Source organism: Phasianus colchicus, chromosome 15, assembly GCF_987193195.1.
Source record: "Phasianus colchicus chromosome 15, bPhaCol1.hap1.1, whole genome shotgun sequence".
NCBI lineage: Eukaryota > Metazoa > Chordata > Aves > Galliformes > Phasianidae > Phasianus > Phasianus colchicus.
In genome coordinates this window covers 4,271,645-4,286,772 of record NC_143450.1, presented here as the reverse complement: position 1 = coordinate 4,286,772, position 15,128 = coordinate 4,271,645, and the positions used below count along the sequence as shown (strand labels likewise).

Genomic DNA, 15,128 nt, shown 5'->3' with positions numbered 1-15,128 from the left:
ATGGAAGGTGTCCCAGCCATCGTGATTAGTGCAGGAGATGCTGTTATCTGGGTGCTAGTGACTGTGTGGTCCCTAAGGAGTTAGCATCACTGAGGTCCCACCTCCAGCTGTCCCCCAGCCCCATGCTGTTCCTGAAGAGCTTATTTATGCAAAGTCTGTGTAGGTAGATGTAAGAGAATTAACCTGTTTGTCAGAAAGCAATAAAAGGAATTGGGGATTAATTAATAGATAAATAGATTTATCTGTCCGAATAACAATTGCAAGTGAGGAAATGAGCAGCTATGAAAACAGGCGTTTGCAGTGTTCCAGCAGGCCTGTTCAGGTTGTAATTTGAATCTGATGAGCAGCATCTAATCTCGTCTGTTGTCCTTGAAAGGCTGCTGTAGGAGCAGCATGCCCTGGTGCAGCGGACACCGTCTCGCAGAGATGCCCAGCCCAGCTGTGTGCCAAGCTGTGTGCCAGGCAGCCTACCAGAGCAGTCCCTTGTGCCTGGCATTGAGCTGAGCAGAGCAGGACGTAGCCTTCAAGGTGGACTGTCTGAGAAATCAGCACACTCTGGAGCAATACCTTTGGCCTACCTCTGTGCAACTTTGAGCATTTTCCTTCATCTTCCTCACCTTGTGACGCCGACGCTGGTGAGCAGGTGATTCACATACCTTGTATTTCCAGAACTGGATTGGTGCTGCTGCAGAGAGGAAGGGCCAAGAGCAATGAGGTGCAGCTCCAATAAAAAACAATGACGCTCAGGCTGACCCACCATGGATGTGTTGAGTTTGCAGTGCTGTTCACAGAAGCATTTGCTATGAGGAAGCATTTCTTGACAGGAGCAATTTAGTTGGAGAACCCTGCAGGATGCTGACTCTTGAAATGTGCTGAGGAACCTGTGAGGCACCCAGCTCTGTGCTACCTGTTCTTATTTCTCACCGCCCTTGCCAAACACATTATCCACTTCGAGGACACCATTTGTTGCATCACACATACATACGTGTTTTATCTGAAAATCACAAAGGAAACATAGGGTTTGGGAGCTTCAGTGACTCTGACCTTTTATTTCCTTCCTTTCTTTCAGTGAATGCTACTTCTGTGAAAAATTTATTAGGGAAAAATTTGGTTATGTGTGTTTTAGTGTCATCCAGTTCCTGGTAGATCTGGGCTCATTTGGATCTGAGATATGTGCTGTGTGTAAACCCCTATTTCCAAGGCACTGTGTGTGTGATGAGCAGTAGTGGGAGGTGTGTGGATGTAGGGCTGGATGTCTGAGACTGCAGGAAGGGGGTTACAAGCAGGTTGCTCTCTGGAAATATAATGCAGGTTACGTGTTGGATGCTTTCACCTGCAGAATGGGTAGCAGCTTCCCTGAACTGCCTTAATAAGTTATTTGCTTATGAATGATATATTTTAGCTGCAGTAGGATAGAAGGGATGAGTGCCATGGAGGTGTTAGATGCTGTATCCAGGTCCACACTGTGCCTCACTACAAAAGGGTTAAATTCACCAAATGCTCTCCTATCCTCTAGGCAGCAGTCCATTTCCTTCAAATGAAGATTTATGGTTTCTAAGGAACTTCTCATTGAGAGCTGTGGAAATCACAGAAACTGTCGCTACCTTTTCTTTTTTCCCCTGCATTATATCAGCTTTAGTCTGTGAAACAAATACTTCATAAGTTTCTAGTTTTCTTCCAGGACAAACATCTTGGGCTGCAATGTGTTCATGGAGGGGAAAAGGCACTTGTAACCTTTGAATTGACTCACTCAACCACTTGGTGTTAATTTTAGTTAATATTGATAACACTGATGAAATTGTCATCTCTAGTTACTACTCCAGAGTGAGATTCCATGTTTTATTAAAGCATTTTGCTTCCTAAATATTTAGCTACCATGTCAGTCAGTATCCTTTTACTGTTAGAAACATTCTTTGGTGTGCTTTGTGAATCTGCATTACCACAGTTATAAAACATCCCACAAAGCAATTGTCTTCAATAGTAAAAGTCATCTTAAATATTTCAAAAATGGAGCTAATGTGGCTGAACTTGCAAAAGTCAGGGATATATATTTGATATACTGGTATAGAATAATGTAGCATTGAAGATACAGGTTTGTGGTCCTTGCTTGAAATGTTTGTGTAAATATATGTGTACCTGATGGTCTGGAGAGCTTCGTCAGCCGTGTGTAAATCAGGGCAGTGAGCAAGGAGCTGCTTCCAGGCAGGAGTTCCATTAAAGCTCCAGGTGCTGCTCGGAGCCCTGCAGGGTGAGGAAGCCCTGGGTTGTGCTGCTGACTTGCTCCAGCTGCTTGTGAGTGCAATGGATCTTCTGTTGTGCCTGAAGTAGCCACAGGACCCTCAGGTTTTACTTTAGGTAATTAACTTTCCTCTCAGCTGCTGTGTACAGCACACGTGTGCCATGTATGCTGCTCATCCGTGGCTTTAGTAGCCTCACTGTGACTGAAGATTAGATACTGAATGTTTGCTGTTTCCAGAAAAGAAAAAAAAAGACAACAGATGGGAGAGTGGTAGCTTTATTGCATTTAGTATAGGAACTGAAATGCAGAGAGCATACATGACTTCCCAGCAGCAGGTTTGCATACTGAGTTCAGACCTCATGCCTGACTTATCAGTTTGGAGCATCATTTCTAACAGTTGGTAGTTCTGCACAGTTAAACCTTGTAGGAAAACCATTGGCTTCCTGGTTGAAAAAGAGGGAAGAGACTATCCACTTACACAGAGCTACTTTTCAATACGCATCAATTTAAGCAATCTAGCCAAACCGAACTAAGTGTATGTTTGAGAAAATTATTTTTGACTCAAAGTAAATCTCTCTACAGGTATATAAGAGAAAGTTATTTCAGAAAGATAAATTGCATTTTCAAAAGATTTGATATTGTATCTTTTAAAACCTGCTTATGTGTGCCAGAAATCAGGGAGTTAGCACCTTGTTAAATATTTTGGTGTTACCAAATCTATGCTTTAAGTAAGAGAGGTGATTGTTGAGCATGAGATTCCTGAAAAGTCTGCAACTTGAAGTCAAAATCCTGTTTTCTGCCTGGTTGTTTCCTGTTTCTCTGGTTGTTGCAGGTGGGGGTGCTGGGGTTTATAAGGAAGGATCTCTTAGGCTTCAAAGTGCCCAGCCTGTCTTTGATCTCCCAGGTTGGAAGCGAATACTTTTTCTAGATATTGTCTTCCTTCCTCTAGGGGTTGTTGGGCTTTTTAGTACTGGGGTTCGGCATTAACCCATTAAGTTGAAGCATCCTGTCATATCCCTGTCTTCGGTCAGGGAACTGAGGAGGCAGCAGAAATGTGGGGAAAAAAAATGAAGATAACAAACCATAAATTCATGCCTGTTTTGTATTCAAAGGTGCATTTTATTCATTCATTTAAATCAGAGACTGGCTGTTGAAGAAAGCAGGGCTACCCTGTGGACAAATCATTTCAGAAAGTTTTGAGAACTGAATTTCAGTCTGGGTGTGTATGGGAGGTGTCAGTCATCTTCGTCAAGCAATTTTCACACCTTTTGTTCTTCAGACAATATTTATTTTACTGCAGATTTGAAGAAATGGCATTATCACAAATAAAGAAAGTCATGCTTAAATATTTCAAGTGGAACAGTTCTATACGTAGTTTAATTTCACGCACTAACACTTTTCCTTAGAGACTGTCTTGAGTTTTCAAAATCCCTAAACCTGCAGGACTTCTTACTTCACTGCTGTTATGCTATAAAGGATACATAAATCCATGACAAAGCCATTCTTGAAAGTAGGGTTCACAGTTTCAATAGCCTGATTATATTTCTATGACTATTGTAAGTCAAAAAGCATTTGTAGAAAATAAGAAAAGCAAATACAAATAACCTTTATTTACATTTGTGTGTGTATTGTAGAAAATTGGAAATAATTTTAGTCATCAGTTTAGGGTGAGTGCAAGATCTGCCCTACTAACATTTGTATGGGGTGGTTTTGGTCTCTCCAGGGCTGGGCTGTGTCTGGGACCTTTGTAATGGGGCTTGGCCAGTCTCTGCAGTGGCTTTGGCTGCTGCTCACTACATGCTTCAACTACTTCTGAATAGAAGGGAGTAAAGAACTATTGGTTCATTGGTGATGAGGACATTTATACTCCGTAACATCCTTCATTGTTTCTTGTTTTCTGATGTGGAACGTTTCTTTTACTCACTGAAGTGTGTGCATCCAGCTGCTGACAGCTCTCCATCTTTGTTGAGTCCCGATTACATTTTTGTTCCATCTTGGTTCCATTTTTGGATTACATCAGGTCACTTTGGTAAAAACGGGAGCTATTTAAAATCTTAATATTGATTGCATGTGGAAATTAAATTGACTGTAGTTCTTAAAGTGTTCCCCAAGGACACAGAGTACCGCAAATAACCAAGGTTCAGCAAGTGAGCATTGGAATAGTTCTTGCTATGTGAAGGTGTTTGGAAAAGAATATAAATTGCTGTTATGGTCATGTTCTGAAGTTAAAAGATACTGAAAAAGCTTATTGATAGATTAATTTCCATTGGAAATACAGGAAATAACACCCTGGAACAAAATAAGCATTACTGAGAGCACATTAGGAAATGACTGGAATCAGATCTCATAATTTTATTCTTTTTTAGGTTTCCACTGCATTAGATTACAACCTTAGAGATGCCTGTTGATTTGATTTTTTCCATTTCTGTCTCTGGTGCTGCCTTTCCAGCTGCAAACAGGATTGGGTGGGTCAATAGGGTATGCAGAAACCAAAGCCATGAAAGCAGATCAGTATGCTGATGTGCTCCTGAGACATTCCAGGGATAAGAATTCTGAGATGAATTTGCCTTTGAATGGTCCTTTTAAAAACTCAATCACAACTAAAGCATCTCTGTGAAAAACTGTGGTCTGAACAAATGATTTTCTGCTTTTGTGTTTTGAGCCACTGAACTTGGGGAAGAATGACTACAAAGGTGGTAAAGGAAAGATGAAACTTTGAAGAAATCTGTAACAAATTAAATATTCTTATCACGTTGGGTGACTTCAAGCAGCAATGGTTTAGAGGAGATCAGTGAGGATAACAAAGAATAGTGTATATATGTGGAGCGTTAACTGTCTGCTTGGAAATAAAGCAGATCCTGGGCTTGCTGATTACTGCCGAAGTAGCACAGTTGTACAGTGCAGTCCATTAACCTTCTATGGCCATTGGACAGATTCTTGCCTCGGAGTTTATTTCCAGCTTAGTTTCTCTGCTTCCTCCCCACCCTGCACACACGATTGTGTGCATGCAGCCATGCATGTCAAGGTGTGAGAAATGGTTACAAACAGGCAAATGTTTAAGAGGAAGAAGTGGTATAGGGAGCGAAAGAGAGGACATAAGGGTCCTTCTACTTTCCTGAGTGTGAGTCACAGAAAACAGAGTAGGAAGTTGTCTGCACATCACCTGCACGGCTGCTCCCCATGGGCAGCTTCACTTTGATACCCTTTTCTTGGTGGCAAGAGGACAGTAGTACCTGAAAATAGACCTGAAAACTGGGTACCTGGAAAAATGAATGTCAGTTCATTGTTCCTGCAAAAAACTGGTATTCTGTGAGGTCCTGTTGCTGGAGAGGATTAGAAAACCAACCTAAAGCATTCCCTCTGCCAATTACCTACTTCTTCTAATTCTCAGCAGTTTTAAGACCTGATGTTTTTGTGCATAGCAGTGGTCTGTGTAAACAAATATCTTCACACATGCAGCACTGAGTTCAGCATGTAGAAATGCTTTGGATTTTTCAGAGCATCAGAGGTGTCCTGACTGCCTCCCAGATCTGCTGCTGCAGATTCCAGACAGCATTTGGTGCATAAGTGGTACCAAGACATAAAAATACCTGAGGTTCATGTCTGAAAGGATGCATAACATGTATCTCTTCATTATGGTCACAATTAAGTATGGGAGATGTAGATCATGTCATTAGCAATCAGCTGTGCATGTTGCTCTAGGGCCAGTGGACATTCAGCTTCTAATTGCAGCTTGTTTTGTTATTCAGCTCAATTGTTTCCACTGTTTTCAATAAAGTAAGCCTGCTGAAAGCAAATTCTATTCTCATTAGGACTAATTAATAGTTGCCTTTTCCAAAGAGATTTATATTGGGCTTCGCACAGAGCAATAAACTGCAGCATTGTTGAGCTGCAGACCTCATGGTAAGCTGTGAGCCAGATGTTACATGGAATGGGTTCTGCACACTCCAGCACTTCCTTTGCGTTCTTCCATTGTTACTTTGTTTTTTTTTCAGACTAACAAGCAGATGGGATCCTGTTGCCCTGGAGATCAGGGAGTAAGAGCTGAAAATAGTGAGGGATCAATTAGTTTGGGACCTGAAAAGGCAGAGCTGCAGCCCTTCCTGACCGGCTCCTTCGTGGTGCTTTGGGGAATCTCCTCACTGTTCCTTGGGCCACTGAGGCTGCAGGTCCTCCATGTGTTACTACTGACTGTAGCTTTGAGCTCTGAGAGCAGTGGGAGGTGTTAAATGTGCATAAAGCCCTTTTCTTTTGCTTTAAACTATTGGTTTGTCTTCATTTAGAGCATTTCTTGCTTGTGGTTCTCCTTCATTTCAGATCAGATCAAACCTAATCATGTTTACCCTGTAGGACAGGTAGGAGTTTCTTGTTGTTTACACTGAACTACTTGTTAAACTGTTGCTGTGAAGTGCTGACAGTGAGCTTGGCACTCTGGTACTCATGGGGCAGGGTGCAGTACTTCCTCTGAGGGAACTGGAATTTATCCTGCATTGTCAAACTCACAAATCATGTCTGAATAAGAGAAATCACAGCAATGAGAAACTCGTCTTCCTGTGTCCTTTCTGCCTGTCAGAGCTGATGCTGAGGTGCTCCCTCTTCCTCTGTCTTACCTCATCTGGTCCTTGGAAAGCTGCAAGGATGCAGGAGTGAGCCTGGGCTCATGGCTCTGTGGTGGCTGCAGCTCTACAGGCCTGGGCAGCTTTCACCCTGCTCACATCTCAGTTATATTCTGCACCTCTGCCATGAGCAACTAGAAGTAGGTCCTGGTTCCCGGGGCTTTATTGAATTCCTGACAGAATAGTTGATATTTAAGCTCAAGAGAAAGCAGTTTGTAAGATGAATGGCTCGCAAGAAAACTACAGGGAAAATGGCAGTTGAAGAGGGGGAGGCAAGTCAAGGTTTTTCTTCTCAATCAGGGATTTTCTCCAACTGGAGAGTCTCTTCTGAGCATTGCTGAAGTGAACTTAGGTGCAATTTCCATCCTCCTTGTGTCCCGTTATCTATTTCTGATGAATGTATGATACTGAGTGACAGAAGAGGATACTGCACCTAAGCTTGAAGGTTACCCAAATTTCTGAGTTGTCCTGCAGGAACAGTGCTTAAGTAAACACAGTAATTACTGCCATTGTTGCTCACTGGGATGATTTGGGGATGTGTTTCTGGTTTGGGTCCCAACTCTGCGATGATTTTGGAGATGTCACAAGCAGGGCTGTGAAGGGCTTTTGGGTTCTGCAGCTGTGTACCAGTGTTGGCAAATGAGGAATCATTTTAGGCTGAAATAAACATATAATTTTTTTTTGTATTTTGCTTGCCAAAGATAATGCTGGAAAATGTTCCTTTTAAATGAAGAAATCTCCCTTTGTTTCTGAACAAAGAGTTTTACTGTGGACACGCATAGAATAAATGACAGAAATAATAGGAAGCATTTGGAAAGGCTTGATACTCAATATTGCAGGAATTTAACAACATCTATTTAGGGTGAAGAGATCCATGTGCAGGGGGATATACTGCTGGGTATTCCAAACTCTCCTGCTTCCTAGAAGAGCCAGAAGTCAAAGTTTTTCAGACACAGAGTTGGTAGGCTGCTTTCTTTGTGCATCCTTACTCACTAAACATGCTTTTATGTGAAAACTAAGCTTGTGTTGGGGCAGACTGGGATCCTGGGTTGGTGCCATGAATGCCTTTACTTAGATAAAATGGAGCAGACTAAGGAGCAAAGCTCTGCCAGCTGCTTGACCACATCTCTAAGCTGCTCCTGATGGACAGTGGGGCTGTTCCAGCTAAAATTTTATATTGAATTTAAGCTAAATTTGTGATTGGCTTTGGTGAAGTTATGTTCCTGTGGTGAAGCTAATGGTTACAGGAAAAAGTTTCTTAGATGTGACTTAGGTGACCAAGTGATTCTTGCTATAGAAACATGAGAAGTGTCATTTCAACTATAGTTTCTTTTCTGAGAAACAAATTTCTTGTTATCTGTACTGGTAAGAAAAAAGAAAGGGTCAGCAAACCAGTACATTTGGAACCTGTACTCAAAAAGAAGTTACAACATTATAATATGGAAAAATAAGCAGTTATTTTTAAGACGGTGAGCAAAACTACCAAGTGTGTCCCTGTTAGCATATTCTGTCTGCAGGCTGCTTCCCACAGCAGCCAGAAACCAGGCACAGCAATCAGCCACCCTGCTCTGTGCTATCGTTGTGCACTGTGTAGAATTTCGCTTGGATTTAGTCTTTTTTTGCCTTGTTTTAAATACTATGTCAGGAGAACATGAAAAACAATGTTGTTAACAGGAAAAAAAAAAAAACCATACCAGCTGGTGTCTGGATTGTGGCTGCTCTTCTAGCACAGTATTTAAATGTTGCCAGCCTTGAGGAGAGCAGCAAACTGGCAGAGAAGTGGCACGCTGGTGCAAGTGAGCTGTGTGAGGGTGCCCCAGCCTGCAGGGCAGGTAAGGCAGATGTTTTGCTTCGATTTAGTACAGTGTTTAACTCCTAGGTGCCATTATCCATAGTTCTCCCGAAGGAGCATTTCCCATGCACTTGGGGATTGCTTCTCTATCAAATTCAATTGAAACTTGCCAGCAGTGGGATGAGGTGAGTGTTTGAGCCTTATGCTATTGCACTTAGAAACTTGGTCCAGGAAGGCAGTAAAGGCTTGCTTTGCTTTCCAAGCAACTGTAAGTATTGTTTACAGCAAATTTAAGTTAAACGATCACTTTTAAACGCTTAACAGCCACGTTACTGCTGGCTTTCCCTCATTTTCACAGGGAATGCTGTAAAACGTAAGTAAAGCAGGACAGCTGTGCAAGAGCTGCTGCTCAATGTTCAGTTCTTCACCTTCACTGCTGATGGAGCAGTGAAGCCACAGCAGGAGCTCGTTGTGCTCCGCCTCGTGCAGCACTGTTTGCTGTGTGCCTTACCTGCCCAGTGCCAAAAGGAGGAAGGTCCTGCACAGAACTTAAGGAAGGTCGTGTATTTCCTGCAGCAGCACAGCCTCAACTCCCAGGTACTGAGTCTGCTTTGGAGACTGGCAGCAGTGCTTCTTACTGTCAGTTTGGCTGGGTGAGATCTCCCTCAGCACCGACCTTGATTTCTGCTGACAGTCTGTATTTTTAGCCAGCTCATCCCACCCTCCAGAGAGGGGATTCTTTAATAGCAATCTATAGGCTGTAGTAGAGATCAGATCAGTGGGGTCTGTTCTATAGGGATTTTTTCAAACTTCACTGACTCTTTCTCAGGAATTGTACCTTATTATAACAAGTTTACCTGGGACGTTTCCTCTTTTTGCTTGGGATAAAGACAGCTCCTAAATCAGCAGCCTTATCATTTAAGCCAACACGGCCTCTGTAGTCAAACACAGAAAAAGCATGACGTTTATACTCTTAATTATAAATGACAATGAAGAAATACAGACAGCTGAGTGGCGTATTCTCTTAGAATGTCATCAGTATCTGTTGTATCACTTTGAGATAAACACATTTTGAGCTAATGAAAAATATTCACTCTCTTTCTTATGGAAAATATTGGCAAGGTACCATGTGGTTGGTATCCTCCTAGCACTCATGCAGTGCAGGAGCTCACAGTTTTTTACCTCCTGCAATTGCTTTCCTGATAACCCCTCTGGAGAGGGATGCAGCTCTGGGGACAGGGACATGGAAGAGTCAGGGCATTATTAGCAATCTTGTGGAAACAATTTTCATGTTTGTAAAATAACTACGCCTTTCAATAGATATCTCTAAGCATGTAGTGGTTACTTTTATTTACCCCCACCCCTTAAATGGTTCATTTTGGAGTGATTTCTTTTAACGCATCCCCTAAAGAAACTCTTCTCAGGAAAGAAAGCATCTTAATGTCAACCCATTAGCAAGCTGTAGTCAACTGCAGTCTGTAATACAAAGGGTGTTCTGCTACAATTAATGAATTTTATATTTAATACAGCTTTGGGGAAATTCTCCCCCTTTAGAGTATTTCTGAAGCTTATAATAATGTATCAGTGCAGAAAGAAAATGGTAATTATTAATCTGTGAAAATAATGTGTTCCTTCGTGCACGCTGGGGAGTTTGAGTATTAAGTTTCAATATTTGTTTTGGGAAAAGCAAAGTGCTGAGGCTGCAGCATTTGGTGCTGGCTGCAGATCTCTGTGGGACAGCTGAGGTTCTGATCGGGCTGTTGGAGCAATTATCTGCTGCATTCCTACTAGTCATTTAATTTACAAGGTAACTTACCAATAGAGAGGGCTACAGTGAATAAAGAAAACACACTTTTCCCTCTTTCTGCTTACTGTCCTGCTTGCCTGAACTGTTACTTGTATTTGATGTCCATGTAGCTGCTCTAGCTTAGAGTTGTTCAGAACTGCAGTGGCTGGAAATTGTGGGGTGAGAAATGCATCTTCTATCCCTGCTTTTCGCTGCTTGGTTTTGTGCACACACTAAAGTCAGCAAACAGGTGGTGAAGTTCTTGGTCAGTAAGTCATAGACTGTGATCACCACACCAGAACCTCTTCATGTGGTGAACAGCATAATTCCTTTTTGCCAAAAGGGCCTTGGCAAATGACTGTAGTGCAGCCACTGCTCCATTTTAGGATGATGGTGCTGAAGCATCCAGTGAACTTTGCTGGCCCTGGCCATTTGATAGATGGCAGCTGGGATTATCCTGCGCAGCCATGCCATTAACTGTGTGACGCAGGCCCTGCCTTTCATGACTCAGAGCAACTTGAGAACTGCAGGTGAGCACCTCCTGACTGCTGGGCTGCTCCAGCCACATCGGGCAGGTGGGCAGATGGCTCTGTATGCTGTCACACAGGCATCACGGCTGCCTTGGGATGTCCTTGTGCAACAAGCTGCCCACTTGCAACAGCTGCCTCTTGTGATCTGGGCATTACTAGCTCTCTTCAGAAGCTTTAACATCCTGTGGGATGCACAAGCTCATTCTATAGTGAGCAGTGTGCATTCAACAGTGCACGTTCATCTCAGCCTTGCCAATGGATCCCTTTTTTTCTCTCTCCTGTGTCTTCAGCTAGAGTTGCTTTTGTGATGGATATTTATGTCCCTGAGGGTTACAGAGGATAAATTGTTATCCCCCTATTTCTGTTCTTTCAGTTGTGCATTTTAAGAGCACACAGATCCTAATGATGGTTCACAGCAGCAATATTAAAGAGCTTCTTCATCTGTGCTGGATGTGCAGCACAGCGATAGGAAAGCTGCTGCTCCACCTGTTTCTTCAGAGCTTACAGGGACCATAGGGAGGCATCCATGATCTATAGCAGTGCTTAGGACTAAAGCAGCCCCTAGCCATTTAGACTGGCAGGAAAATGGAAATTCAGTCTTAGTCTCTGCATGATAAGAACTTGTCCCTGATCCCATTGACCCCAGTGTTCAGTAAGGTGGTGGGCATCCTAAGCAAGAACATTTTCTTTAGTATGCTCCGGACTCTTAAGCAGGGTCATTTAGACACTTGTGTTTGTAGTTGCAATAGCTTTTGGCAAGGCGCTGTACTTAATGCCTCTTTTAATGTTTTATTGGATGGCAGCATTAGCTCATGATGAGGCACCTCGATTCTTGTAGAGAATAGAGACATAAAATAAGAAAGCACTATCATTATGACAGCAACAGCAGTTGCTGCCAGCCACTATTAGCAAGCTAACTTCATCTCAGAAACAAATTGTACCCTCTTGTGGGCTAGGGCAGTAGATTGTGTTTTCATTATGTATGCGCTATACAGAGCATAGTAAAAACTGCTGGCAGTCTGTTTGTTTTACAGCTACACAACATGTGAGTGGGTAATGTTAAGGAAGAAGGCAGTCTGATCATAACCTTTGAACCTGGTAGTGTAAAGCTGTTTTTCCTTGCTGTGGCTGTGACCCCTGTCACTGCCTGCTTGGAGTAGAGCAGTGGCTGCCATCTGCTGAAGGGGCTGCAGCTCTCTCCTTGTGCTGCCCTGCCTGACAGCAGCAGTGCCCCACGGAGATGCATTCGGGCTCCCCTGTTGCCCAGCAGCCCCTGGACAGGGGAGTTGTGCTGCCTGCCAGCACCTCGCCCTGATGGGCCTGTGGTCCCAGGCAGAGCACCAGTCCCTGAGGCACTGCTGGGCACGGCAGCTGTTTGCATTTCTTCAGAGCTGGGCACTATGTGGCATGCTGTGCCTTTCCCCTCACTGTGAAGAGCAGCACAGCTGCTGCTGTCCTGAAGAGGAGGTTGGGATTCTTGGATGCGACAGTTTGGCTGTCGGAGCCCCAGTTATTGACCAGTTTGAGGCTGGATGGTAAGTGATTTTAAGTGAGGGATGAGCGATGGGTAGAAGATGAGTAGACATAGAATATTGTTGTAAGGTTTGGATAAATCCATGCCTTCATCTTCACGTGATTGCTGCTCCACTTTGTAATTTATCTTTCATAACTTGTTTTTCTTAGCTTCAGGCTTCCTTGACTACTTTTCTTCTCTTCACTTATTTAAAATGAGAAATGAGAACTAGCAAATTGTGTTTCTGTCCTACTATGCAAGGTCTTTTGGGTTCTCTATTTTATGTTGTAATTTCATCTGAAAATCTTCTGAAACTTCACTGAGACTCTTCTGGCTTTACTTTAGCATCCCAGCAGGAGTCCTCCTGCTGAACCCAAATGCCTTTTCTTTGCAAGTTCCTTAAGGAGATGTTTTCAAGTCACAGGAGCAAAGGTTTGCAAGTTAGTGACCGTGGTCCCTTTTCTTTCCAACGCCTGCCAAGAGCATGGTGATTTAACACAGCAATGAGTGAAAGAACAAGGATGGTGAGCATTAGGATTTTTTATTAGCTTAGAAGTGAGTGCTTCCTTAAGTCCTTTGCAGCCGTATAGAGTAGTTCCCATTAATGAATGCAGTGAAGAGAGAATAAAAGATTCAGGTTCAGTTTAAGAGTTTACTGCATTGGCTCTGTTTCCCTGCATTGACTCTGTTCTGCATGAGCAGGCACTGTAACTGCAGGTCCTCAGGATCACATTCCCAAATGGTTAAGCCCAGCACTGGCTTCATTGCATCAGGACGAGCTTACATTGTTGGATGCTTGGCTCAGTATTTGCTGTGGAAGGCAAAGTTACCCAAGCATGGAATATTTACACAACAGCATTGCTCTTTCTTCCTTCCCCCCCCCCTTCCCCTTTGAAATAAAGCAAATTTGAGACCTTCTGCAGTCCTCAGTCAAACTAGAGAGACTGCTGTTGCCCTTTTTTGCTCTCTATTATAATTAACTGATGTGATGGCTAATGAGTGTAACTGCAGAACAAGCAAGCCAAAGGAAAGGCGTGCAACTGTAGCAGTGTCAAGGCACTTACCAGCCCTGTTAGCCATAGGGCTGGCTGAGGTTGGAGTGAGGGTCTGTGTGGGATGGGCCCCGTGTCAACTTTGCTATGAGAGGAGCAGCACTTGGGGGAGCTGCTGACAAAGGGCAGCTGATGGAGTCCTGACACTGTCTGCAACACCCAGAGAGTTGTACTAGGGCAGGAGCTGCCACAGATCCACGCAGCAGTGTGCAAGTGGGTGCAGACAGCAGCACTGCTTGCAGCCTCAGGGTACCACGAGCTGATATTCATATTGCAAACAAATAGCACACTCCAGTGGAGCAAGGCTGTACTTCTCCTGGTGTATGAAAATCTGAGGGAAGAATGCTTGCCTGCCGTCTGTGTAGAGGCCTGCCAATAGGGTGCACCAGTGATGCAAGAAAATCGGCACAAAATACAGATTTGCAGCCTTGGAACTAAATTAACTGGACTATGTTGTTTCCAAGTAATCTATATAATTACAACAGGTTGGCAACAGAGCACACCTAATAATCAAATATGAGCAGGAAAGAGTAAGAGAGATTTTTCTGACCAAGGAAACTGGGACATGAACATGTTGTGAGATGGCGCTTCTGCCGTTTTCTCTCCATCTGTAGCCTGGTTTTTGGAAGTTCCATGTTGCCTCTGGGCACAGCATTACTCATAAATGGTCTTTTTCTAAGACTTGCACACAGTTGGCCGTGTTGTGCTGTGCCACTCTGTGTGCATGTTTAATTGCTGGGATGACACTTTGCTTCCAGTGACTCTGAATGAGCTCAGGCTTCTGTGAGAAGTGCTGAGTACCAAACTTAATTCATGTGAGGAACACAGTAAAGTCTGGTTAAACAACCTCTCCTTCATGTGCAGCTGCTTAAATGTTTCATCTTGTCTTTGTGATGCTTTTAAAACATAACAGTTGTGTCTGTAACCACTGCATGGGAAATAAATAATTGATGGCATTTATAGCAATCAAACTGTAATTTGTGCTTGCATTTTCGTGATGGAGCATTTCATAAAAATACTTTATTTTCCAAGGGTTCTAAGCATGTAGAGTGAGGAGTCCTACAGCATCAAGAATTGGTGTCAAGTTCCTTCCCAGAATGGTCTGGGTGCTTGCAAGTACTTACAGAATAACTGTGAGTTCTCATGGATGCCCCATGTGAATGCCAGGCTGAGTCCCTGGATGACTTTCTCACTTGGGCCATCTGGCTCTGTGAATGGACCATCATGCTTGCTTTCTTCCCCTCTTCTCCATTCCAGATGGGAAAAAGGAATCCTGGTGCTAGGCGCCCTGCTTCTGCCCAGCACGAGGAGAGGAGCAGTTCAGCACTTAGACCCAGCAGGTGCAAACAGTTCATTGCCAATGGTGAGAAGGTGCCAAGAAAATGAGGGAAAAGAGCAACCGTGTGTGGTTCCAGTGAAGCCTGATGCAGAGGGTTACAAGAGAAATAAATCTCTTTCCATCTCCCTCCTGCCACAGGTGCCGAGCTGTGCAAGGGACAGGCATCAACCGTGCCCCTTCCTTGGACAGCAAGGCACAGGAACAACTCCTGCTCCAGAGAAGGGTTTGTAGCACAAAGCTGTTGGGAGCATTGTGGGTGCA

The 15,128-nt window shown here is 43.5% G+C and overlaps 1 protein-coding gene across 2 annotated transcripts in view; it reads left to right on the top strand.

Moving 5' to 3' along the window:
• The window catches only part of KCNIP1 (potassium voltage-gated channel interacting protein 1), a 299,615-nt gene that overhangs the window by 50,158 nt on the left and 234,329 nt on the right, over nucleotides 1-15,128 (top strand). Inside the window, exon 1 of one of the 2 annotated variants that reach the window (XM_090150798.1) lies at nucleotides 8,642-8,687. The exons of the other annotated variant lie outside the window; for it this stretch is intronic. The gene's annotated coding sequence lies outside the window, so the exon portion shown is untranslated. Of the gene's footprint in view, nucleotides 1-8,641; nucleotides 8,688-15,128 lie in introns of those variants that run through there. 2 annotated transcript variants of the gene reach the window in all.